The sequence below is a fragment of the Mesocricetus auratus genome, unplaced genomic scaffold (genome assembly GCF_017639785.1).
Source record: "Mesocricetus auratus isolate SY011 unplaced genomic scaffold, BCM_Maur_2.0 Super-Scaffold_100003, whole genome shotgun sequence".
Taxonomy (NCBI): Eukaryota; Metazoa; Chordata; class Mammalia; order Rodentia; family Cricetidae; genus Mesocricetus; species Mesocricetus auratus.
This window is the reverse complement of record NW_024429188.1, coordinates 67,662,602-67,687,614: the sequence shown is the minus strand read 5'-3', so window position 1 is coordinate 67,687,614 and position 25,013 is coordinate 67,662,602. Positions and strand designations below refer to the sequence as shown.

At 35.5% G+C, this 25,013-nt stretch overlaps 1 long non-coding RNA gene across 1 annotated transcript; it reads right to left on the bottom strand.

The window, feature by feature from the left end:
• Positions 1–2,144: 2,144 nt before the first annotated feature.
• On the bottom strand, positions 2,145–22,341 carry LOC110341314. The gene is made up of 6 exons (XR_002383210.1): positions 22,292–22,341; positions 20,961–21,121; positions 11,161–11,251; positions 6,788–6,919; positions 5,244–5,345; positions 2,145–2,351 (listed from the first exon to the last, which is right to left on the bottom strand). It is a non-coding gene; the product is annotated as an uncharacterized LOC110341314 (long non-coding RNA).
• Positions 22,342–25,013: the final 2,672 nt, after the last annotated feature.

The following is a 25,013-nucleotide window of genomic DNA, read 5'->3' as shown; positions in this document are numbered from 1 at the left end:
GCAGGAAGTATAGGCTGGTCTACCAGACTAGGAGAATTCTGGGAGGAGGAAAATCAGAGATGAGTCACCAGCCAGAAGCAGAGGAAGCTATATGAGAATGCCTTAGCGAGAAAAGGTACCAAGCCCATGGCTAAACTTAGATAAGAATTATGGGTTTCTTTAACTTGTTTGAGTTTATTAGTAATAACTCTGAGTAATAGGCCCAACAATTTATAATTAATGTAAGTCTCTGTTTATGTGGGACTGAATGGATGCAGGACTGGGTGGGACAGAAAACTTCCATCAAGTCCTCATAAGGGAAGCATCTTCATTCCATGGATGGTGGATAACACAGAGATTCACAACTGGTGAAAATGTAGAGAACCAAATGCGTGTTTACTGCTTTCCACACCTACTCCACAAACGTTCATGGGACATTGTAGAAGTGGGAGGGGAGATGTAAGATCCAGAGTTTGAGGACTAGACAGTGTCTTCTGGACATGAAAGGACTGTTATGCTCCTGAATTTTGGACAGCTGTGGTTGCCTATGTGGGGAGCACTAATTAGACTCAGTGGATCACAGAAATAAATAAATAAGCAAATAAATAACACATGGGAATTGGAAAGAGGATATGAGGAAGAAAGATGACAGAGGAGGAATCTATACTGCTTCCTGAGTTTTAGATCCTAAAGAGACTACTGTTATTTTCATCCCCTTAAAAATTTATATAATCTCACTAGGCATGGTGGTGTACACTGTTACTACTGCACTTGGGAGATGGGGGGGGGAGCAGATATATATGAGTTAAGGACCAGCCTGGTCTACAGAGTTCCAGGATAGTCAGGGACTCACAAAGAAACCTGTCTTGAAAAACAAAAACCAAACAATAAAAATTGGTGGCACACGCCTTTAATCCCAGCACTCGGGAGGCAGAGGTAGGCGGATCTCTGTGAGTTCGAGACCAGCCTGGACTACCAAGTGAGTTCCAGGACAGCCTCCAAAGCCACAGAGAAACCCTGTCTCGGGAAAAAAAAGAAAAAATTTTGTATAATCTTAGTATTGTTGTAATCAAGTCAAGAAAATATTTACAGACATTGTATTTTTTGGTTGTGAGCCTAGCCTTTAATGGCTGAGTCATCTCTCCAGCCAGACATTTGTATCTTTATAGACAAAATTCTACTGCTACCAATTTTTCTGTGGTTATATTAGTGCACAAAATTTACATACTAGACTAAATCTCCTGGTTTTGTTATAATGACAAAAATCAGCTAAGGAAAATGTACATTTTTAAATCTAGAGTATATAACAAGTTACATACCATGTGGACAATTCAAAGAATATTATTGAAGTAAATTCATTAGCACAAAAAATGTATCTAATGGGATGGCTCAGGGGATAAAGGTACTTGCTTCTACGTCCAGTGATTCGCAAGATGAAAGGACAAACCTGACTCTCTTAAGTTATTACTGAATTTCCACATGCATATTGTGGCATGCACATGTCCACACACACTCACAGAAACACAGGCAAGTACACATACACGTTAAATAAATTAATGTAATAAAATATAAATGCAATAAAAATATAAGGTGATAAAATGTTTTATAAAGGTGACACTACTTGGAGGATGGGGGTGGCATTATCAGTAAACAAAGTTTCTTTAGGTGTATACTTTATGGGGGAAGTCCTTCTGTGTATACGTTGTCTTATTGGTTGATAAATAAAGCACTGTTGGCCAATAGGGAAGCAAGGTAGGTAGGACTAGGAGTCGAGGAGGATTCTGGGAAATGTAGTCAAGAGTAGAGAGTTGCCACGTGATTCCTGAAAGAGAGGATGTGTGAGGCTGTGACCTTGGTAAGATAAGATCTTATAAAAATATATATTAGTAATTATGGGTTAATAATTAAGTCAGAACTAGCCGATAAGTGTGGGAACAAGAGACTTTGGCCCGAGGCCCACTTCCCCATCAGCCTGGGAGCAGGCAGCCGTAACTGGTGGAAAACATGTTTAACAAAAACAATCCGGTGTCCATAAAAACATATTTACCAGAACAATAAGTTCCTGATGTTTTCAGAAGGGCTCATCCATGGGAACACCCTGACCTTGACCTTTCCAATGACTAACAGCCTCTTCCTGACCCCCCATCCCCGCCTCTGGTGTCAGGGCATATAACCAGCCTGGGTAAGAATAAAAAGAAGCCTTCTTTCACCACCGACTGGTCTCTGTGTCATCAATCCCGACACCATCCACAGATTCTCGGTCACAGGAGGCACAGCAGGCGTGGCAGATAAGAAGCCATAGCAACAGCCTTAATTAATATAGTGTCTCCTGTGTTATTTGGGGGGCTGAGACAGTGGTGGGATCCAGGCAGCTGTTGGGAAAGAATATATGTTAGAGTCACTGTTTATCACTAGTAGAATTATGGACTTTTCAGATTACTCTGAATTTCTAAAAGAAATATGTATTGCTTTAAATACAAATGTGCAAATCTACAGCAACAGAGGTGACAATAGATGCAAGTATTTCAACATCTTTAAAATTACACAAGTCATGTTTTCATTGGAGGCACACCCTTGTTTATGCATCATAGGAAAAACTTCTAATAGCATGTTATTACTGGCACTCCCTGACTATACCTTTGATTGAAGTTAGTATAAGCAATGAGTGGCCAAATTAAGTGTTTAAATCACTCAAGCAATCCTTCAAATCTGAGAAATATAGCTAAGCATCCACATTTTCATAAGACTACTTTCAATTTTTTTTACCAATTACAGTACTAATTGAACAGATAATTACTAAATATTCCCAGAGATTCAAATCTGTACAAGAAAGAAACCAGGGAGAAAACTCTCAATAGAAACATGAGAAATTAATTTTTCTATTAAAGACTCAGTTTTTTTCTCCATATGGCAAAGCAAAAATCTGTATATTCAGCCAAGTACAGATTATTCAAGGTCACAAGAGATCTAAGAAACAAGGATAAATTAAATCTACCAATAATTGAGAAACCCGATTTTACATAATAGTTGTAACCACCTCTTGGACAGAGTCCATTGGTGAAGCGTTATGAGAAACATAATTGATTTGTGTGACCTCATCTGAATTCAGGTATCTTTTACAGGTGGTAAAGAACAGTGAAATGGTCAAGAGACTGTCAGACAAAGGAAGCAGTTGGAGAAAAAGCACAACAAGGATAATCCAGAAACTAGCTAATCACCTTCAAAATCATAGAGTTGACTACACTGACAATTATCCATTGGATACCTCTTCAACCTAATTCCACGAGGATGTGTTGTGAAACCATTCTATCCCATTAAGAGTGTAGTTAGGCATGGTGGAGTATAGCCTGAAACCTCAGCACTTGAAAAGCAAAGGCAGGAGAATTAAGGCCATCCTAGGCTGCATAGTGAGTTTGAGGCCAAACTGGGAGCATAAGATCCTGTCTCAAAGGAAAAAAGCTGAAATGAACAAACAAAAAGAGTTTTCATGTATGCATATTCTGCTTGGTTAACCTGAATTGTGCCACAGTCTCAGAAATTCTCTATACCATAGTGTTTTTCATTGGCAGTAATGATAGGTTGTTTATTGTTGGAGTGCAGACAATCAACTGCAGGCTTTTCAACTAAATATGGCCAACAAGCTGCTTATGAGTCAGGACTCTGGCAGACATTCCTGCTTCCAGACCAATGGGAATGTTACTGACTCACTCTTGTGTCTTTCTGGGAGAGAGTATAAGCATTACTGGCATCCAAATCATTTTTTTATTATTGTTCAAAATTCATGTTCTAGTAAACAGATTTTGAAAGCATTGTTATGGTGAACATTTTGTGGTTTATGCTAAGCATTTGGTTTTCAAGAATTGTTGAAAATAAATGTTTTTAGAGTGCAATTATTTTCAAGTATTACACAATAAACTCTAATATTTGAAACTAAAACAGTATCTATGTTTGATTAGTAATTAAGCTCTCAAATGGTTATGAAAGTAATTTTCTTTCATAAGGAAGTACTTCAGGACAAATTGCTTGATACATTTACTAATATTGAGAACTTTAACTATATCTACATATAATTGTTAGTGTAGCTTTCTATAGTGGTAGTGGGTAGTGAATGTTATTTCCATTTATGGCAGCAGTTTCAAACAAAGTACACTGGAAACTATCTGATATTTGTAAATAAAACTGTATCTTCACATGAATGTTAATTATGTTTGCTACAGAAATTGTGAGAGTAATCTCCAATTGTAGCATTAATTTTGAGTACATGAGATTCTTCATTATTTTAATATCAACTGCTACTTGTTCTATGGTAGTATGTCCCTGAGTACATATTGTCAACAAAAAGGAAAATGAAATACTTATGTATGTGTTTATATATATTATTCATACTACTTGAATAATCTAGACTATTCCCTAACTTTTGCTTAAAAATAAAGATATAAAGGCATTTACAGTTTAGTTACAGGTAATAGTCACCAAATTCTACTTAATTGAAAAAAACGGAAGCCTCCTAGTTTCTGTTTTAGTAGAACCTGAATAAAAGTATAGACCTATTTAATCTAGTTTTGTGAGATACAATGGCATGGTCTGATGTATTTTAAAATGTATTCATACTGAGCACATGCTGTGTATATGACCTGATAGTATTTTATATTTATTGACTCATATTTATAAAAACCCCTAAGAGACATAACTCTGTAATTTATTAAAAAGAAACAGATGATTTGTTCAGTTTTCCTACCACTCAAATGATTGAGCTCAGATTTAAAACCAAGTAGTTAACTTTCTGGAGTCAATCTTGTAGTTCTCTGTTCTATATAGCAACATTCTGGTTTCTGCTGCCAAAACTACATCGGACAAGTATGATTCTTTATAGGTAGTTCACAATCATCTTCCAAATTTCATTTGTGCTCCTTTGTCAAGGGTACCTTACATTCAAATGGGTCCAGCAAATTCTATTTAGTGCACTGACTTTGAGTTGCTTCACATATAATTATCAACTTTATTTCTCCCTCAATTAATCATTACTGGTTTATTATGTTTTTAGCCTTTGATGTTTGATGCCCCATTGACAAGGTCCTCTCTTAAGCACATAACACAAATACTAAGCAACAAATTATAATACACTGCATTTGCAAGACACTGCAATTTACACATTTTTATATGCTTCCTCTCATTTTATGCTTTCTTGTTACTTTTTAGTTATAAAGGCTCCTGAAATGTAGGGATAGTCCTACAGTGAGAGGCTAAGTTGTGGTAATACTCACTCTGCATTCAAACATGTCCACGTATATTCAATGCCAACAGAGTAGACTCATGAGGGTGTTATTTATGGGAGGACTTGCAAATTCTTTTCTGAGTGATAAAAACTGGATGAATGAGTATATGCATGACAATCACATAGAAAATGAAAATTGGTAACTAAGAAAAATACAATGAAACAAAATAAGCATATATTATTTTAGAAACATATTAAAGTAATGATATTTTAGCCATGAACTCTATGAACTAAAAGTAACAAAAGTCATTAAACACATGATGATGGTGATGATGATGATGATGATAAAAATCAAGGCATGCAATAACAGTTAGTGTAAAAAGAGGCCATGAATTTAAAGGAAAGTGGAAAGGGATATACAGGAGGGTTTGGGGGGAGAAAAGGGAGGGGAAGGAAAGAAGGGAGAAATGTTGTAATCATATTATAATCTACTAAACAAAATAAAAGACTCAAAAGAGACTGAGAAATGGACAGAAATGAAATAAGGAAAGCTACATATACCCTGACTAACATCTAAGCAGACCGCAATATGGAAATGCAAATAAAAGCATATTCTTTGTACTATACTATGTAATATCAAGAGGTTAGAAACCAAAATGTTCACATAGACATTTGTGCTAATCTTCATTATGGAAATTCATACAACAGAACATCACAAAGCCCTTTAAATTATGTGGAATCTCTCTATCTAATGGTATTATACAAGGATGACTTTGCTATGCCCTCAGATGAAATCTTGGCAATATGTTTAGGACAATTTTAATATTCAAAACCAAAGCTATCTATAGTGTATGTATGTACACATTATTTATGTAAATGTAAAGGGAAATGGTGAAAGTTATTACATAGGGAAATGATAACAATGTTGACTTTTTAAAGTTACCTTTTGTGTGTGTGGGGGGGGAGTAGGGTCTCATTTAGTGCAGGCTGGCCTTGAACTTGTTATGTAGATAAAGATGACCTTGTTCTTCTTGCATCTATCTAACATTACTGTCATGTGTTCTTGACTTTTTTTCTCTCTACAGCTTTTCGTTTTATCTGCTTCCATTTTATTTTTCTACATCTAGATAATGTAATACAAATTCTAACTGATATTAATACTAAAAACAGAGTTAGATATCAGGGTAAATGATGAAAGGTCAGAGAAGTAAAGGAGCCAGCCACTAGACAGACTTCTCTCCTCTACCGAATCTTCAGACCAAAGGGTCTGACCTCCTGTCTCTAGAAATCCTCAGACTGAATGAATGAGAGGTACTGTTTCCACTAGCCCTATATTCCTATCTCTACCTCCCTAGTGCTGGGATTAAAGGAGTGTGCCTCCCAAATAATGGGATCAAAGGCATGAGATCTCAAGTGCTGGGCTCAAAGGTGTGTGCCACCACTGCCTGGCCTCTATGGTTCGCTAGTGGTTAGCTCTACCCCCTGATCTTCAGGCAAGCTTTATTTGTTAGAGCACAAACAAAATATCACCACAAGAAAAAAAATGTTAAGAAAAAATAATCAACAACTTGGGAAGCAAAGTGTTTACATTACTTTTCTCACTGTTGTGGTCAACAAGAAGCAACTTAACATGATTTCCTTTGGCTTAGACTTGAAGGGAATACAGTCTATCGTGGTTGGAAGGTATGTTCCCAGGAACCTGGCGCAGCTGCTTGTTTTGCATTGCTATCAGGAGGGAAACAGAGAGAAAGAATGAGACATACACAGAGACAGAGAGACAGAGAGAGAGAAAGAGAGAGAGGTTGGTGCTCTTTGGTTTCTTCTTTTTGTTCAGTCTAGGACTCCAGCACATCAAATAGTGCTGCCTACATTAATAGTGGGTCTTTCCTCTTTAGTTGAACTTTCTGTGAAAAGCATCCTAGCACATCCAGATTTGTCAGAAGTGTGTTCCCACAGTGATTCTAAATCCAATGACCCTGACAATGAAGATTAATCATCACAAGCACTAACCATAGGTAAAATTAAGATGAATGTCTAAGAATTCATCTCAAGAAACTCCATTGGCCTTGGAATGTTTACAGAGATATTCACATACAATGTAGTCTAATTAGCATCATTAAAATGATTATAATAATCTTGAATGGATTTAGTTTAGGGATTGTTTTTAGGACAGGGTTCATGTGTATATAGTATGGCTATATCCAACATCTGAACTTCCCTTTATGGTTACGGAATTCACTCATGATGTGAGTTAAAGGGGAAGATCACCTCTAGTCCTAGAATATATATTTTTGACCTAATCTTATTCAAGTCTCCTACATGGAAGTTGGACTTTAAGAATGGCAGGGCCAGGTACACTTCTTTCTTTGGACAGTGTATTGAACTATAACACTAGGTTGTTAGCAGTGCCAATTGCTAAACAGACTGCCCCATGGCATAATGTACATCTAGGGCTCTCGTGCTGGCCCTTATCCTCTGGTAGCTCCTTGCAATCACACTGATCTTAGGTTTAAGATCTTTCTGTGAGGTTTGTGAAATTCCTACTGTTTTCCCCAGAAACTCACTATTTGTTCCTATTAACCACAATCAGCTTGTGCTGCTTGAAATTAAGAACCTTTACTATGTACCTACTCAATATATGTTTATAGTTACCATAATCTTGGTCCAAAAATGTGAGCAAAGAATACCAAATCAACCCATGAGCATAGATGAAGAACAATATACTAGTAGATTAAATTTGGCATTACATGGAAATTATCTATCATAATTACATAGGCTTATTTCAAGAATATAGAGATATTTTCTCTAAGGCAAACATTTATATGTAACATCAATAGATGAAATAACTTAGCATCTCCATAGATGCCTTAGGTCAAGTTTCATATCCATTTTCCCAATTCTAAAATTGTTAATGATTAAATACCTACTTACATGCCATATTCTCTACTAGACTGTAGTTTACACAGATAAGACACAGTCACTTACCTCACAGAGCCTATGAAAACAAAAACACTAATTTACTTATTAGATGCCAATAATAAGAAAGACAAGTGGTTTATAATCTTTGGTAGAGGTATACATTGGAAAGTTACAATGTGGTCAGAATATTCTTCAGAAAAGTCTGCTTTAAAAAACTATTTCTGATGCACTGTATAGCGAAAACTATATTTGAAAATGATATTTTTATTCTTTGAGAATTTCATACAGTGTGTTCACCCTTGATAATTCCTCCACTATCATTTTATCCATTCCCCCATCAACTACAGTTTCTGTTGCCTAACTATTGTTGGAAATGGCATCTGCCTTGAATCTGGTTGACCTATCTGGGGGTCACATCATTTAAGAAAGGCTTCTTGAGTGGACGATTTTTACTATGTCCTGAGAGGTTTGTCTCAGAAAAGAGCAAGACTATCTCATTCCTTGGCCCTAAATAGGAAGAGAGGAAAATAGATGAAGATGAAAGTGCATTATATGTGATGTGGAAAGACAGAATAGCAGATTGAAGTGTCTAAAAAATTGCCTTTTTGATGTGATTCCCTTTCCATAGCTACCATCATCATCTAAGCCACTATCATCTCAGACAGACATTCCTGAAGTAGTAGCTGCCTCACTCTTCTTACTGTTTGTCATTTTTTCATTCTCTAATTCATTCTCAGAATTGTCTAAAAAGTAAAATTTCAGAACATAAATGAAATCATGCTGCTCCACACCTGAAAACCTTCATTGGTCCTCTGTTACTCTTGGAATAAAATAAGGTATTAGAAGGCAGCTCTGCTCACCACTATACTACCAATGCAACATATAAGCTCTTGGATAACTAGGCATCTGCCTTCCTCTTCATCCTCACTCATGTAATTTTGCTTATTCCCCACTACCCTAACAGGCTCTTAATTTTGTTCATGGACATGTAAAACTCTTTGTTCCTTTGGGTTACTATAAATCAATAATCAAAAGATTAACAACTAGAACAACTGTGAAAAGGGTACAAACTGATAAGCCACGGGAGAAGGAATAAAACTGTTCCTGTTGATATGGTAATGTATCCTATGTATTAGTTACAAATGTAGAGTATAAAACAGATATGTTAACCTACTAGTTTCATAAATATTGATTAAGAAATGTAATACCCAGAACTGAAGTTATCATGTTCTAGTTATCAATGTGTGCAAACTAGTAAACATTTCTGGAACATAATTTAATATTAGCCTTTAAATTTAATTATTATGTACCCTTTGAGCCAGAATAAGTAGACTCAAAGTATTTTTATCACGTTGTTTGCAATAATAAGAGATTGGTTACCTATACAGTGGTAATATATACAATGTGATGATGTGATGATGCCATGAACCATTTTTGCAAGTAGTGGATTGTAAGAATGTGACCTTGAACGTCATCTTTTTGACTTTTAAACATTTTGATCACATCTTTCAGAGTAATGTTTATGCTTTGGAGGCAAACTGCCATAGTTATGGCAAAAATTGAAAGTAACATGCGTCGAGGTCAGTTTTCTTCTTCCATAATGTAAGTTCTGGGCATAGAGCTCAGGTTGTCAGCCTAGTCAACTACCTACTGAGTTTTTTTATTGGCCAAAGTCCTGAGGTTTTTAAACACTATAAGTTATAGCACTCCACGCTTAACATTTTTAACAGTTTTTATCTGGAAAAATAATTATTATACATGTTAAAATAATAAAACAATGTGGCCTATAAGTTTAGAGAAAACAGATGGTGAAATGAAAGATGATAGAATTTGCAAGCAAGGACATTCCATACGCTTATAGACCTACACAAACCAAACATGAACATAGTGAAAAAGAAATGGCAGATGTAAAAGCATTCCAAATGGAAATAATAGTGTTGAAATTGTATCTGTGATGAAAGTTTTTTTATGAGATTGACAACGTTAGACGTGGCAAAAGAAAGCAATAGTGGACTTAAACACATAGCAATGACTGTTGAATACAATATCAGAGTGAAAAACCTCAAATGACCATATCAAGCATTCTAACATATTTTCAGTAGGAGTCTTAGAAGACTAAAAGTAGAGGAAAAATGTTTGAAGAAATAGTTACCATGTGTCTTCTAACTTTGATGAAACTACAAAAGCAGATATATATCCAAGAAACAACTGAAAACAGGATAAATAAGTTGTCTTTTGTTTCTTTTAGTGTTTGTCAAATGCTGGCATGACAATGAGCTTTTTAAAAATAATTATGTGTGTGGATGTTTTGCAGGTATATATGTCTGTATCATGTGCATTCAGTACATGTAGATGCCAGAAGAGGGCTTAGGACAGTAGAATACCCTGGGAATGGAATTTCACGTGATTGTGAGCTTCCATGTAGCTGCTAGGAACTGAATCCAAGTCCTCTATAAGAACAATAAATAAATTAGCCACGGAGCCATCTCTCCAAATTGCCAACTAGCTTTTATTATGATTCCTTACTTTAATTTTAAAAGTTCTCCTGCCTTAATTTGCCTTTCTTATTTCCTAAGACTGATAGTTGTCTAGACAAAAGGAATGTTAATGTCCCTGTTGGAAAAGAAAGAGATGGAAATCAGCAAAATCTCAATTTGCAGATCTTGAAACTGTTCTCAGGTAGGAGAACTTGTCCATGTCAACATATGTTCTTGAACTTTGTACTTGACATTGGACAGTTGGAAGATAGGGATGATTTCATGTTGTTTGGTGTCCTTTAAATGATTCCTGGTAATACTACTACTTTAATTGTATTGAGCTTTTCTGAATCATGGCAATTACATTTATTCTCTAAGTGTTGTGTTTTGTATCATGTACATAACACAATCACTAAATGTATGTCAATTAATAGATTAGATAATGATCTTTAAATTCTAGCATGTATGCGAATCATCTGGAATGTTGATAAATTACAGATTGCTGAACCCTATCCCCAGAGTTTACGATTAATTATACCAGAGGTGAAGCCTGATGACTTCCATACTTACCAAGTTCTTACCTGTTTCATATAAATCTTTCTTCCCCCAGAAGGTTAGTAGCTCTTCTTCCTATCATGTGTTTCATATCATTTCTATATATCTTCATGGGGATCAAAAAAAGGAAATTATAATTTGCTTGGAAAAATATAGTCCTACTTTTAGCTAGGTCTTGGATTTGGATGGGAGTAGAGTAAATAACTCATACCATTTATAATTTATAAGTTGTTTATTTACTGTGCTCATATTAATTACTGGATTGTTTTGCATGGCAGAAGCCAATTTTGAAGACATGCCTTACAAAGGTGTGATTATAGACTTAGTAAAATAGAAATAGTGCATAGCAGAACTAGTTTTTCAAACCCCACACAAATTAATAAGTTGATATTTTTCTGAATGTATACCACAATATGTATTCCTACATAGTAGAAATAAATTTCTCATCAAAATAACCACGTAATGGATGTGGATTTTAACATAAAGTTAAAAATGTTTCAGGTCCTGTATCAGGTCAATGAAGTGCTGGAATTTGTGTCCTTGAATTTAGAAGAATTACTTAAACATTCTTCCCTTTACTCCGAATTGTTACTGAAACATTCTAAGTGCTGCAAGAGGTCATTTTCCCTACCAATTCTGTCTTCTGAAGTAACAACTCTCTAGCAATTCTCACAGGGGAGAGTTTTTGGTGTGAGAAGCAAAGAAGTAGAAGTCTGACGTTGGGCTGTGTTTCACATGAAAACTGTGGTAAGATAAGCCCATGGGAAGCTAGGACCCTCTGCTTACTGCACAGCTGAGGTTCATATCCAGGCCACAGAAAGCAATTTAAACATGTTCTACTTTTTTTCAGGGCACGGTTTCTTTTTGTTGACTGCCCCAATGTTTGGTAGCCCCATTCTAAACTTCGCCCTCAAGGTACCAAGGGCAAAGCCCTCCTCAGGTGTCTCCTCAGTCCAGACTCCACTCCTAAAAAGACTGTCATTGGCGACTACACCCACAGAGGTCACTAAAAGCGTCCAGCTCTGGATTCACCTCTTAGTTCCTGGTTTTCTGTTCCCATGGGACCACCCAGGAATGCTTTGCTCAGAGTAAACCTGGATTTATTATTCAGTCTGATTGGCTTATTGTATCAGCGGTGGTATTTTTCTAGTATCCCTTTCATAACTGGGATTTTTAAACATAACACCTCTATCACTATTAAAACGTAAGACCTAAGAGTGAAAGAAGAGAGCGGGGTATGCCAAGAAAAGAAAGTAGTAGTTCCCTCAGAGGCGAAAAAGAGAGCCTATTCTTACTTCTAATCTAGGCCCAAGCCTAAGATTTGAAGTTGAGTAAGTAGAGTTATCTGTGTTCATAGCCAGTTTAGCCAAGTGTTTTGTTGCTTTTTTGAGACAGGGCCTCACATGTCTATGGCTGGCTTAGAAACTGTTTTGTAGCTGAAGATGGTCTTAAACTCCTAATCTCGCTGCCTGTACCTCCTAAGTGGTAAGATTATAAGCGTGCATCACTTATGTCCTGCTTAGCTCAGCCCTATTCCACCTAAGATATATATATACATGTGACACATGAGGCCGTGGTTATAGCTAGAACACAGTGCGAACAAGCCAGGGCTCTCTTTTTGGCTATTCACACTCACTGGCAGCATCTTAAAGAAACAGACAGAATTAGGGAATCTGAAAATTCAACAATATGGGAATCTTATATGTCCTATAATGCGTTCAGTTATGTGGGAATGAAGTCTATCTCATGCTATACCTACTTGGTTATAGATATCTTAATCGATAAATTTTGACATCTAAATGAAATTGAATCTTTTTTAATTGAACGATTGTTTAACAGTTATTTATTTCTGTTACGAAATAAGCTTTGCATTAGATGTAATAAATATGATGATGATGATTTGCCCAGATTATTTTTTTCTAGTGCAGGTTTCTTATTGTCCTTTGGAGGACAAATCTCTTCTTATTTTTGGAAATTTATTTTCTACATAGTTCTTTTAAAAAAAAACCTTATCTAACCTAGGAACACTCAGCCCTATATGTTATGTGTTCATCAGATCCTTCCCTTCAGGGCTCAGAGAACCCATGGAAGAGAGGCAGAAAGAGTGTAAGAACCAGAAGGGGATGATGACACCGAGGAAATTAGGCCTTCTAGATACAACAGGAGCAATGCACATATGAACTCACAAAGAGCAGCATACATAGGACCTGTACAGGTTTGTACCAGTTGGGGCCCTAGAGCTGAAAGAAATGATCACATACCCCATCCCTATGCCAGAAGCAATCTCTTACCAATAACCACTTTTGTACCAGTTGGGGCCCTAGAGCTGAAAGAAATGATCACATACCCCATCCCTATGCCAGAAGCAATCTCTTACCAATAACCACTTGCAAATAAAAATTCGGTTTTCTCCAAAGAAGCCTCACTGGGGAAACAAATCACATTTACTTAAGGATAGGCCCCATGACCAGTAGTAGCTGGCCAACTGAAAACAAACTCAATAGCATCTTTGGAAGTTCCTTGTCACATAATGGCATGTCAGGGCTTTCTTTTCTTTTTATCTTTAAATTTTTTATTTTAATTTTTCCTCTTGTTTTTTACCCTATAGGTTCTTCGCATATATATTATGGCTTCAAGTTTTGAATTTTACAGGATTCTTGAGTGTGTAACTGAGTGGGTCTTGGTGTCTATATCTGTTTCTTGTACTTTTTCTTGGGACCTTTTCCTTCTGTTTATTTGCTTTGTTGTATTCCAATGTGTTAGTTTTTGTTTTATCTTATTTTATTATATTATTACCCATTAGAAGACTATTTGCTTTCTAATGAGAAGCAAAAATGGGTCTACAACGTGGCACCTTGAATGTGCCAGATCTCATATGATCTTGGAAGCTAAGATGGGCCAGGTCTAGTTAGTGCTTGGATGGGAGAAACAGAAATGGGATGAATATGGATGGAAGGGGAAGTGGCAAGGACCTAGTAGAGGGAGAGAAAACTACAATCAATACATGTTATATGAAAAAAATCTATTTTCAATAAAAGAATAAAATTCCTCTACTTTGCTTTCAGTTCTCTATCCATCAAGCATTTTGATATTATAAAGAGTCAATCTATTATTATTGCCAGGTTATCAATAAAACCACTTTCATGAGTAAGTCTAAATGCTGCTGTATTATTGTAAAAGAGCATAGTTGGAGTAAATTATAATTGCATTTCTTTTATGCTGAAATGAAAGGTCATTTCCTCAGGTCTTTACTCACACCGAACTATAAACGTGTATTCTAATAAGCTACAGTCAACATTTTAAACACACCATCTTTATTGGTTTCTTTCTATACTCCATTTCATTTACTGATCTGCATTTCTGTTTATGCCAGCATCCTCTAATGCCATGACTTGCTCAGCAAAATGCTGCCACTTCTGGCGACTGACCAAGCTTGCACAATGTGCTTTCACATAAAAGCTTCCTCATAGTAGACTACAATCTGAACTATTTTGGAAGGGATTTTATAATGCTGCTTTGTAATTAAATGAGAGAAAATTAAGGATCCGATTTCAAATTAACTTGTATAAAGTCATTATCTATCATTCTGACCAGAAAAGCAGTAGGCTCTGTATGCCGATTGAATAATATGCAGCAAGTGGGACAGTCATGTCACTTATTTTAAGTCTTAATATTATTTTCATATTTGAACACAGTCTAATTATATTTAATAAAATGTCGGAATATATAAAAAGCACAAATCATGTATGGAGATGCATTACTTAAACTAGGATAGTATCTACAATTTCTGTGCAATTTACTAAATAAAAATGCTACTGTTATTTCACTTAAAAGCATTTGAAAATCATCATCATTTGTCTTTTAGGGAAATATATTTTTGAAGGTTTAAAAATGTTTAGAGATGAATTTGGAGTTTTATAACCATGAAAATTTAAGCCTGCTTATGTTTTGTAATTCTTTCTAATAAAAATACTGAGTATTTTATTTTATTTTTATTATTATTATTATTTTGGTTTCTCAAGTTAGAGTTTCTCTGTGGTTTTGGAGTCTGCCTGGAATTTGTTCTGTAGACCAGACTGTTCTCAAACTCACAGAGATCTGCCTGCCTCTGCCTCCTATGTGATGGGATTAAAGGCATGTGCCACCAATGCCCAGCTTGAGAAGTATTTTAATTAATCTCTTCTGAGTATAAATATAAAAAAGAAAAACTTTCACATTATAAACAAATCACTGTGATATGAAGAGAGACTCAAAGCACATACTCCCTTATAAGGTTCATGAAACAATATAGTGCTATTATTAGTATAGTGTTTACTAAGCATAAGTTATCAGTATTTGAGCGACAGAGTCATGAAATATGTGAAATGTTGATTTTGAAAATCTATGAATATGTATAACTAATATTATAGAGTTCTTATTTTTCACTGTCAATATAAGTGGGTCTTGCATCAATGCTAGGTCATAAATCTGAAGTGTTTTTATTTCCATTTGTTATTTTGTGTGTTCCCGTGAATATACAGAGACAGAAAAGCTTCTTGATTGCCTAAAGATCTGATCTATCATCAGCCATTGCTGTCAGAAGCAAGAGATTGTGAAGTGATTGCTGGTTATTCTTACCTCCCATGAATTTACTTTTGGCCACCAGACTGTGATCCCAGTAGAATGAATCTGAAGCAACTATTTCAAAGTCTAACAGGAGTAAAATCAATAATAAAACTGACTCCATCATTTTACCAGCTTGCCTTTCTGATCATGTTGTTGCTTCATTAAAAAAAATTTATGCATTTTTATTTTATGTGTATGGGTGTTTGTCTGTGAGTATGTATTGTACACCCTAGGCATGCAGTGCCTGTGGAGGCCAGAAGAGGTCTCTGGGTCCTCCTGGAGCTGGAGCTAAAGAGAGTTGTGAACTATCATGTGGATGTTGGGAATCGAAAGTTGGTCCTCTTTAATAAAAAAACAGTCAGTGCTTTTAACAGCTGAGCCATTTCTCCAGCCCCTGTTGCTCTGTTCTACTGAGATGAATACTCTAGGAACCAGTGTGGTCCTGCTGAGAAACATTCACTTCTGTTTTGGAAGAAATTCTAGTGATATTATTTTAAAAATATATAAGGTTAGACTATTAAAATTTAAACATATTATTTTGTTCTGAAAAGACAACTTGTTTGTCAGCTTATAACACAAAGTTATCTGGAATGCATTTCTTAAATATGCAAATTCAGAACCCAGGTGAATCTAGTTTCTTAAAAACCAAACAAAAACAGTTAATTTGTGCTTGGGGTATAGTTAAGTGGTAGAGTACTCAACTAATGTGAACAAGGCTCTAGGTTTAATATTCTGTGTAAAAAAACAAACAGAAGTACCCTTTTTGTTAGAAAATCAGAAGAAATACAATTAAGAACCCACCAAAGTCATCATTTTAATTACATAATCATAGTCTTAACTATGCTTCCACCTGTTAGCTGCTTTTTAAAGTTTTTGCTAAGCCCCTGTTTCCATATTATACAATATGACTAAATCATTTGGTAAATTTTCTGTCTCTATGGATTTTATTTGTTCCCTCAAAAGAGATGTGACAGTCTTGGGGAAAATCCTCCTAATTTCTCCATTTTCCTTCAGTCAAGTCACTGTGTTTAATTATGTTTATAAGTTGAGTAAAACAAGGAACACGTTTTGTATGCCCTCACTTAAGCATATCACTGACTTTTAAAATCCAACTTTCATTTACACAAACAACAAGAAAAACATATTGAGTTTCATACAATTCCAGGGAAAATGCTGGTTTTCTGTGGTATTTAAAAATGGTTATGTTATTTAGAAATTCACATCATTTCGGTTGTTATATAAATACTGTTATGACCCCACAACCAATTTAAAGTTATGTGAAAAAGTCTATTATGGTGAATCCACCCTGTATTTCTTGGTTTGATAAATTTCCCTAAATCGTGTTTTCCTTTTTCTTTTCTTTGTTTTCCATACATTCAGAAAACAGGCATCTATTTGGTTTTCTGTTACATTAAATCTAAACTTGTCTTCCATGTTTCTGTGGTCCAAAATCATACTTCATTTTCTCTCTCCAGCATTGTGTACAACTTCTTTTTAAATATGGTTTCTGTGCCAGATGACAAGTAAAGTTTTGAAGGTAAAATAAGGCAAAAGCTTTGAAGTCTGGAAAAAAAGTATCTTGGAAGAAGAATCTGAAAAAAATTAAATGAATAGTTTCCACTCTTAGACACAAAGCAACCCTTTGGTTTTCCATCGCTGAATTAAGCAAGAAATATGAATACTTTGGCCATTCATATCATTTTAGCACATGGTTGGCCTTAATTTTTAAGTGTGTGTGTGAGAGAGAGAGAGAGAGAGAGAGAGAGACAGAGAGACAGAGAGAGAGAGAGACAGAGAGAGAGAGAGAGGGCCCATGTGTGGAGGTTAGAGGAGAACTTGTGGAAGCTGATTCTGTCTTTTTAACATGTGGATCCTGAGAATTAAGCTTAGGTTGTCAGACTTGATGGTAAGAGTTTTTACCTGCTAAGTTGTCTTATCCATCCTACATTGTTTATTTTAAAAATTCAATTTCATCTATCCATTAGACTTATGGATTTTCTCCATTTCTTCCCACTTTTTGCTGACATACATGACATTTTCTCTCATTAGAACTATGCCTTCACTACTCATCTTGATTTTATGACAAAAGAAATGTAAGGGAGAAAAGACTATTCTGGCTCACAATTTGAGAATGTGTAGTCTTTCTTGACATGAAAGATTGGATCATGATGCAGCTATGAACAAGATAGTCACATTGCATTGGTAGTTAGAAAGCATCCAAAGATGAATGCTAGTACTCGGCCTTCTTACTTCTTTTTACAGTTTGAGGAGCAAAGCCCGTGGAATGGTGTGTCTTTCATTTAGGGTGGGTCTACCTAACTCAGTGAGTCTAACCTAGAAAATCCCTCACATGCTTATCCAGATGCTTGTCATTTTGGAATTTCTGGATCCTGTTAAGTAGACAATCAATATAGATCATAACAGCCTTTGTCTCCATTCCAGAATTTCTATTATTTTTGATTGGTATGACTTCCAATAATCTCCCACCACTCCAACACCACAAAATATGTTGATTTGCTGGTGGCTTGAATTTCATGCATGATACATACTGCTCATTAAAATTAGTTCCTTATTTTGCTTATACTAATCTTCATCCTGGGAAGACACTTACAACTCCAATTTACTCAATCCCTATATAGCCCCAGAAGCTTATTTTATTTCTGCTACTAGAATTAACTCTTGTGTATCTGTTGCTGCCCACTGAGTTACTCCTATCTCCCAGGCTGAATTTCTTTACACATGTAGCAGTGGTTCTCAACCTTCCTAATGATGTGTCCCTTTAATGGAGCTCCCCATGATGTGGTGACTCCCCCAACCATAAAATTATTTTCATTGTTACTTCAAAACTGTAATTTTTCTATTTATGAATCATAATTTAATTGCCTTTGTTTTCTGGTGGTCTTAGGTGACCCCTGCTGTTTGACTCTAAAAAGGTTGCAACTCAATGGTTGACAACCGCTGACATATAGTGTGTGTCTCAATCATTCATTTTTTTCTTTTCAGCAAGTGTTTTTAATTTTTCTATATTACTGACACTATCTTACAAGCAATGTAAATTTGTGCCTTAGAAACTAGTTGAGTAAAACTAGATAAATGATGCAACAATGCAATAGGTGTTATTTTGGTGGGAAAATGATGAATGATGAGTGAGGACTGAAGAGAAGATAAAAGAATGATGACACACATGAAAAAACAAATAGGTAAAGGGACCAAAGGAGCTGGAAGATCACAGGTAGAAGTAATAGGACAGGGGAACTACAAAGAAAACAGACTAGTGGCCAGGGAGTAGGGCATCTCAACTGAAAAATTCAAAAGTGGAGCAATTATAGATGGTGGGTGATAAACATTAAGATGTGACCATGCATGTAAACTACTAAAAGTCAACCTTAAATTATCCTTCACTTCCTATGTGCTAATTTCCATTTGTAAGAAATATTACTGAGGGGGGAAGTAAACAGAATTCTAGCATACTCCCAACAAACTTTATCCTTCCTTAATTCCTTCACTTTGAGTGTGGGTTAAATCTATGAATATGGGGCCACCTGGCAATGATTATATAACATTTCATGGCAAACAGATTTTGTAGTAACTGATTAATTGAATGACTCACTAAGGGAAGGTTAGGTTCTTACCCCCCCCAAGGAAATTTGATGCACGACAGAGATTCAAAAAAAGAAGAAGTCTCCATTGTTGGATTTAATGAGGGAGATGTTCATATATCAGGAAATACTCATTCATCATGCACAAGGGAATTGGGACATCGGTTTCCTAGTCACAAGGAGCTGAATCATTTCACAAGTATATGAGCCTGGAAGTAGAGTAGATTCTGAACAAAAGATAAGAGCCCAGTTGGCCAGACACATTCATTTTAACCTGGGGAATTCCTATGCAGCAATAACAGTCAATGTTGTAGCCAGACTTATAACATACAGAACTGGGAGCTAATGGGTGTTATTTTAAGCCCATAAATGTGCAGTAATGTGTTAGTGCTTTAGTTTGAATACAGGATGCCTATAAAGGCCCATGTGTTGCATATTTTGTTTTTAATTTGTGGTGTTATTAGGAATTCATGGGGTATTTAAGAGATGGGGCCAAATAAAAGAAAGTTAAGCCATGTAGGTGTGTGCAACTGAAGGGAATATTGGGAGCTTGGGACTTTTTTGTTTCTCAACCACCGTGAAGCAAACAGACTTCCTCTTCCATGGGATATTGGTATGATGCACTGTGCTGTTAGAGACCCAAAAGTTTAGGGCATTGGAATCATGGATTTAAACCTTTAAAATAGTGAGTCCAAATAAACTTATCTTCTCTGAAGTTGATTACTCTGGATATTTTTGTCATAGTGATGAATTACTGAATAATATATTTAGAAAACTAATGTAGGGTGTAAGTTGAATATGCTAAAATGTGCTCATTTAAAATGTATAGTCTGGTGAGTTGTGAAACATGAATGTTAAGATATAGAATACTCAAGGTCACACCCAAAATTAATTTGTTCTCTTTTTACTATGACTATCTATCAAGCTTTCATCCTACAGGAACACACGACCAGCAAGGGCATAACAATTTGTGGGTCCAGGGGAGAAAACATATCCCCATGATCCAGCATTCAGAAGGCAGATACAGGAAGATCATGAGTTCAAGGCCAGACTGGGATACAGAGAAAAAGGACAAAAGTAGAAGAGAGAGGAGGAAGGGATAGGAGCCATTAAATCATAAAATGGAGAGTTTCTCAGTGATTATAAGCATTGCCTTGGACTGTTGTACATCTTTTAATTTGACTAATCAGTGCATTTTCTTGGTATTATTCCAAACTGATCATTGACAGATAACAGCACTAGAAGCAGATATGTAGGATGAACTTAGGGGAATGCTCTTTTAAAGAGTTTTCTTTGTTCATTCCCATATCACTCTTTCTTACTTTATGAGGAAAGATATAATAGTTGGGGTCTGGTGACATGATTTAAGTGTCAGGATGAAGGTCACATACTCTAGGGGTGACGAATGAAGACAATAAGAGAGACTGGTTCTCTGATAACATGGAGTCTTCCATAGCAGTCTCCATGGAACAAATAGATTCTGATTACATGAAAGAAAGGAAAATCAAACCAAAGCAAAACTAAACCAACAAATTTCATAGAAGATATTTGTTTTCAGCACTAAATGTAGATCATTATTTTCAGTTTGTATTTTCCTAATGTAACACATACCTGGTTATAAGGATCTTATGTATTATCATCTGACTCTTCCTGATGCTACTTGTCAATCTTTCCACACTGATTTTTCTGGGTTGCTGTTTGGATCTCTGTTATTTCTTCATGAGTCGATCTTGTCTCCTTATCCTGGATTATCTCCAGGTTAGTTTGCCCTACTGTCAACAGAAACCAATTTCAGAGTAATTATATGACAATTAACAGATAGAAGACTTTAAAACAATGTAATGCTTTAAAACAAATGTAAAGTCACAACTTGGTTCCCTCAGCATGTTTTCTGGGTCTGCTTTTCTTAATATCAACTTTAGGCTGTCCTTTCCAGCTCCATTTTTAGGTGAAAGTAAAAAAGTACTAGTACATAGATTATATGATGGACAACACCCTGTGAAATCCATCATTCAAGGAATTCAGGATATTGGATAGTGTGACCTATGATTTATAGGTGGTAAGACACCACTTATCATCTCTAGGAAGATATGTTATACCTATTGACTGTTCTCATGCTGTGCAGTATATTGTTTTTGAGGTAGGGTAAATCTCTTATCTTGTTAGAGTTGTTTATTTCCTTTGTACATCCATGAGAGCAGGAAAGCAATAAGGGATGCTCACAAGGTACCTTATGGGCTACTAATTTTTGTTCTCAATCTGGGAGACTGAGAGTGGAAATGCGGATTTGTACACAGCATGGTCTGTTTGTTTGAAGACTATTCCTTGAGAAAAGTAGAGACAAAAGAAGAACTGCAAACAGCGGAAAAGTTACGTCTCCTCATGGCTATACAGCTTCTGAGTTGTTTGTTATTACCATGAGAAAATTAACTGAAGATGGGTAGCTTTGTACATGAATTAAATCAAGTAAGAAAATATAGTGACATTTACTGAAAAGTCTGATCAACAATATTGAATATGCTTTTTTGAAGCTAGCCACATTTCCTTCAGTTTAGTACATTTTTGTGCATGGAAGACCTTGTAAGTTTAGTATAACTTTGCAAGTACTAGTTCTTACATGAGTTGATTAAAATGATTTGGTTTTCACAATAGAGTATATTAAAAATCCAATTCATAATCAAATATTCTCACTTGACTAATCTTTGTATTTTGTTGTCAGTCAGTCTTTGATGCTTATATAACTTAATTCTCCACCCAAAGCCTTAAGTCAAAGTTTTCAAAATCTGATAGAAAAGCTAGTTTATTTGAAGACCACTAGTAATCATTTATACTTCTAAGAGAATTCATTGTCCTGGACTGTAGGCTTTACCGGACGCTGTAACGATACGCGACACACAATTACTGACAGTAAAGCTAAGTATTTAATGTAGAAAATTACTCACAAGATACCAAACCCAGAGGAGCAGTTTTCAGCTAGCTGCCGGACCGGAAGCCGAACTCCAGGAAAAGAGACCGAGACTTCCTGTGTGCTGTCTTTTATGCCTTCCCCCGTAACGCCCCTAGCCATGCCCAAAAGTGGGCCTGGTTAGTGACGTAGTTCCGCCTACGTACGTATACGTCTTTACGTCCAGCCGTATACGTCTTTAGTCCTGCCTAAAGTGGGTGTGGTTAGCGGTGTGGTAAACCGCCCTTTTATTACCTCATCTGTATGCGCCTCTAATAAGTCACATGTTTAATGGCGGCATCAGACTTCCTCCTACACTGGACAAATGAACAGTAGAAACCTTTTGTCTTCCTTTGAGATATTTTAATCATTAGCTTCATTCTTTTAACGAAATTATTTTATTCTTAAAAACTGCCAGCACAAAGTCAAACTTATTAATTAGTCTATTATATAGTCTTTACACTTTCCATGGACCATTGCTTTGAGATTTGGTGGTAAATACATTCTAAGTATGTTGAGATGCTCTGATTTCCCTGTATCTTTTTTTGCTCATGTTGATCAATAAGGAGGGAGTTTTAGTGAGTAGAAAGAGAAAGAGGAATGATAGTCATTTGATTTGACATCCTATTCTGGTTTCTAGCATCAGAGTTCGTTTCATATTGATTATTACCAAGATCTTCCTTGAGGAAAGTAGAGATTAAAGAAGAACTGCAAACAGCGGGAAACTAGGTCACTCACTTGTGAATGGTAAATAAAAACAAAGACATAGTTCAGCTACTGCCTAGGGACTCTAAGTAGGAAGTTAGCTAGGAATGATGTGAAGATGACGAAATGAAGTGAAAGGGAACTCTCCTCTAAAGGAATCCAGCTACACCCATGGTGTCAAGGATCTGTAAAGGGTGGTAGGCACACAAGGAATTTAGAACAAAACACAGAAAGTAATTATTTTATTTTAAATTTCTGCCTATATTAAATCTGATAAGGCAGGTTGAGTGAATTCCACTTTGTTTAAAGGGTTGTTAGTAAGAATGTTTTAGCTTGGTATGGTGACACACATTTGAGAGGTAGATGCGGGAGGATTGCTACAAGTTTGAGGTTAGTCTGGTCTAACTAATGAGTTTCAGACTAGTCAGAATTACATAACCAGGTCCTATCCCAAGAAATGAACAGAGAAGGAGATTAGATTCATGTAGTTTGTAAATTAAATTGGGAGATATGTAATAAATCTAAACCACTCAATTAAAAATTATTTTTAAACATGGAAAACATGTCTGAGTCCAAATAGAAGAAATAAACACATTGTAAATGAGAGTAAAATTCTGTTTTTAGGAGATAATCAGCTATCATATTAGCTAACAACAAAGACAGAGTGAAAGCATTTAATTTAGGTTGTCAGATTAAGATAAAGTAACAGAATGGATTTCTTCATGAATTAAAGAATAAAAATCTGATCTTCAGTTTTAAATATTGTACCTCAAAATTAAATTCTGCCCATAAAGTAATCAATATATGACTCATCTTCATCAAAGAACTATATTTATAAATGTTCTATAGTATTAAACAATTTTTATTCAATATAAATGTCATAAAATGAAACACTTGGAATGTGAGCTAAGTTCATTTACATTCCAAGGGCGACATTGCCAATGTTAAAATTGCAGGATCAAGTTAAAATTTTGTTACTAGTATTAAAATTAGTCATAGCCCGTTTAATTATTTAAAAGAATTATTATATTATCAAGGGTAATTACATAGGTAGGAAAATCAATTATATAAGACCCATGTAAAGTTTTAAAATACAAAGAGCAGTTGGTATATAGCCAGTACAAATGAACCTGGTACTTAGCCAAGAAAAAAGTACCAAGGTAGTTCTGCCAAGATTTATGTAAAATAAGATTGCTTAGTTTTTAATGGTGCTGTGATAATGTTCATATAGCACAGAGACTTAAGCATTTTTGAGTAAAGGACAAAAATATTCAAAAGTACATATTTTATATGGGTGTCACTAATCAGGCTGAAAAGTAGATTTTCAAAAGTGGGTTTTGAGGGATCCTTTAGATTAGGAGACCCTATTCCCACATCCTACATCAAGCACAGATTTTCTTGTGTATTATTATACTTCCCATGTGAGTGAAAATATTGTAAGAAAGATATAATTATTGCATGTATGAGGGTTATAGTATCCTAATTGGATGAGAACTGGAATATAATTCCTTATGTTAATCTTTGTTTACTGAAATGGAGCCAGATATCTTGTGTGTGACTTCTCCAAGGCTATGAGACAGAGCAGGTACCAAGGTGGACATTTTTCTCATTCTTAGTCTAAAACCCATTTTTCAGTAACATACTAAGTTTATGTTTCAAAGGTATGACTTTACAAAACAGTGAAGATATTTATATGTTAAATTAAAAATAAAGATGAAGATGCTCATAATATTGATAAAACATGGTTACAAAAATCAAACCTTCATAAAATTATTGGGTCAATTTACCTTTAATTCCACAAACCAAGAAAAGTGAACTTATACTGGGCAGGAGGACCTCATGGAAAGCAGAACATTGTTTCAATGAAAATCTTTCAATTCCTGTCAATGAAATTCTTTGCCAGTTTTAAAAATCTAATTACCTCACCCATTTTGAAGATCAATATTTGACTCAATTCATCTTTATCCAAATCCATGGTGAAGAAGCCTGAATCAATTGGAATAACTGCTCTATGA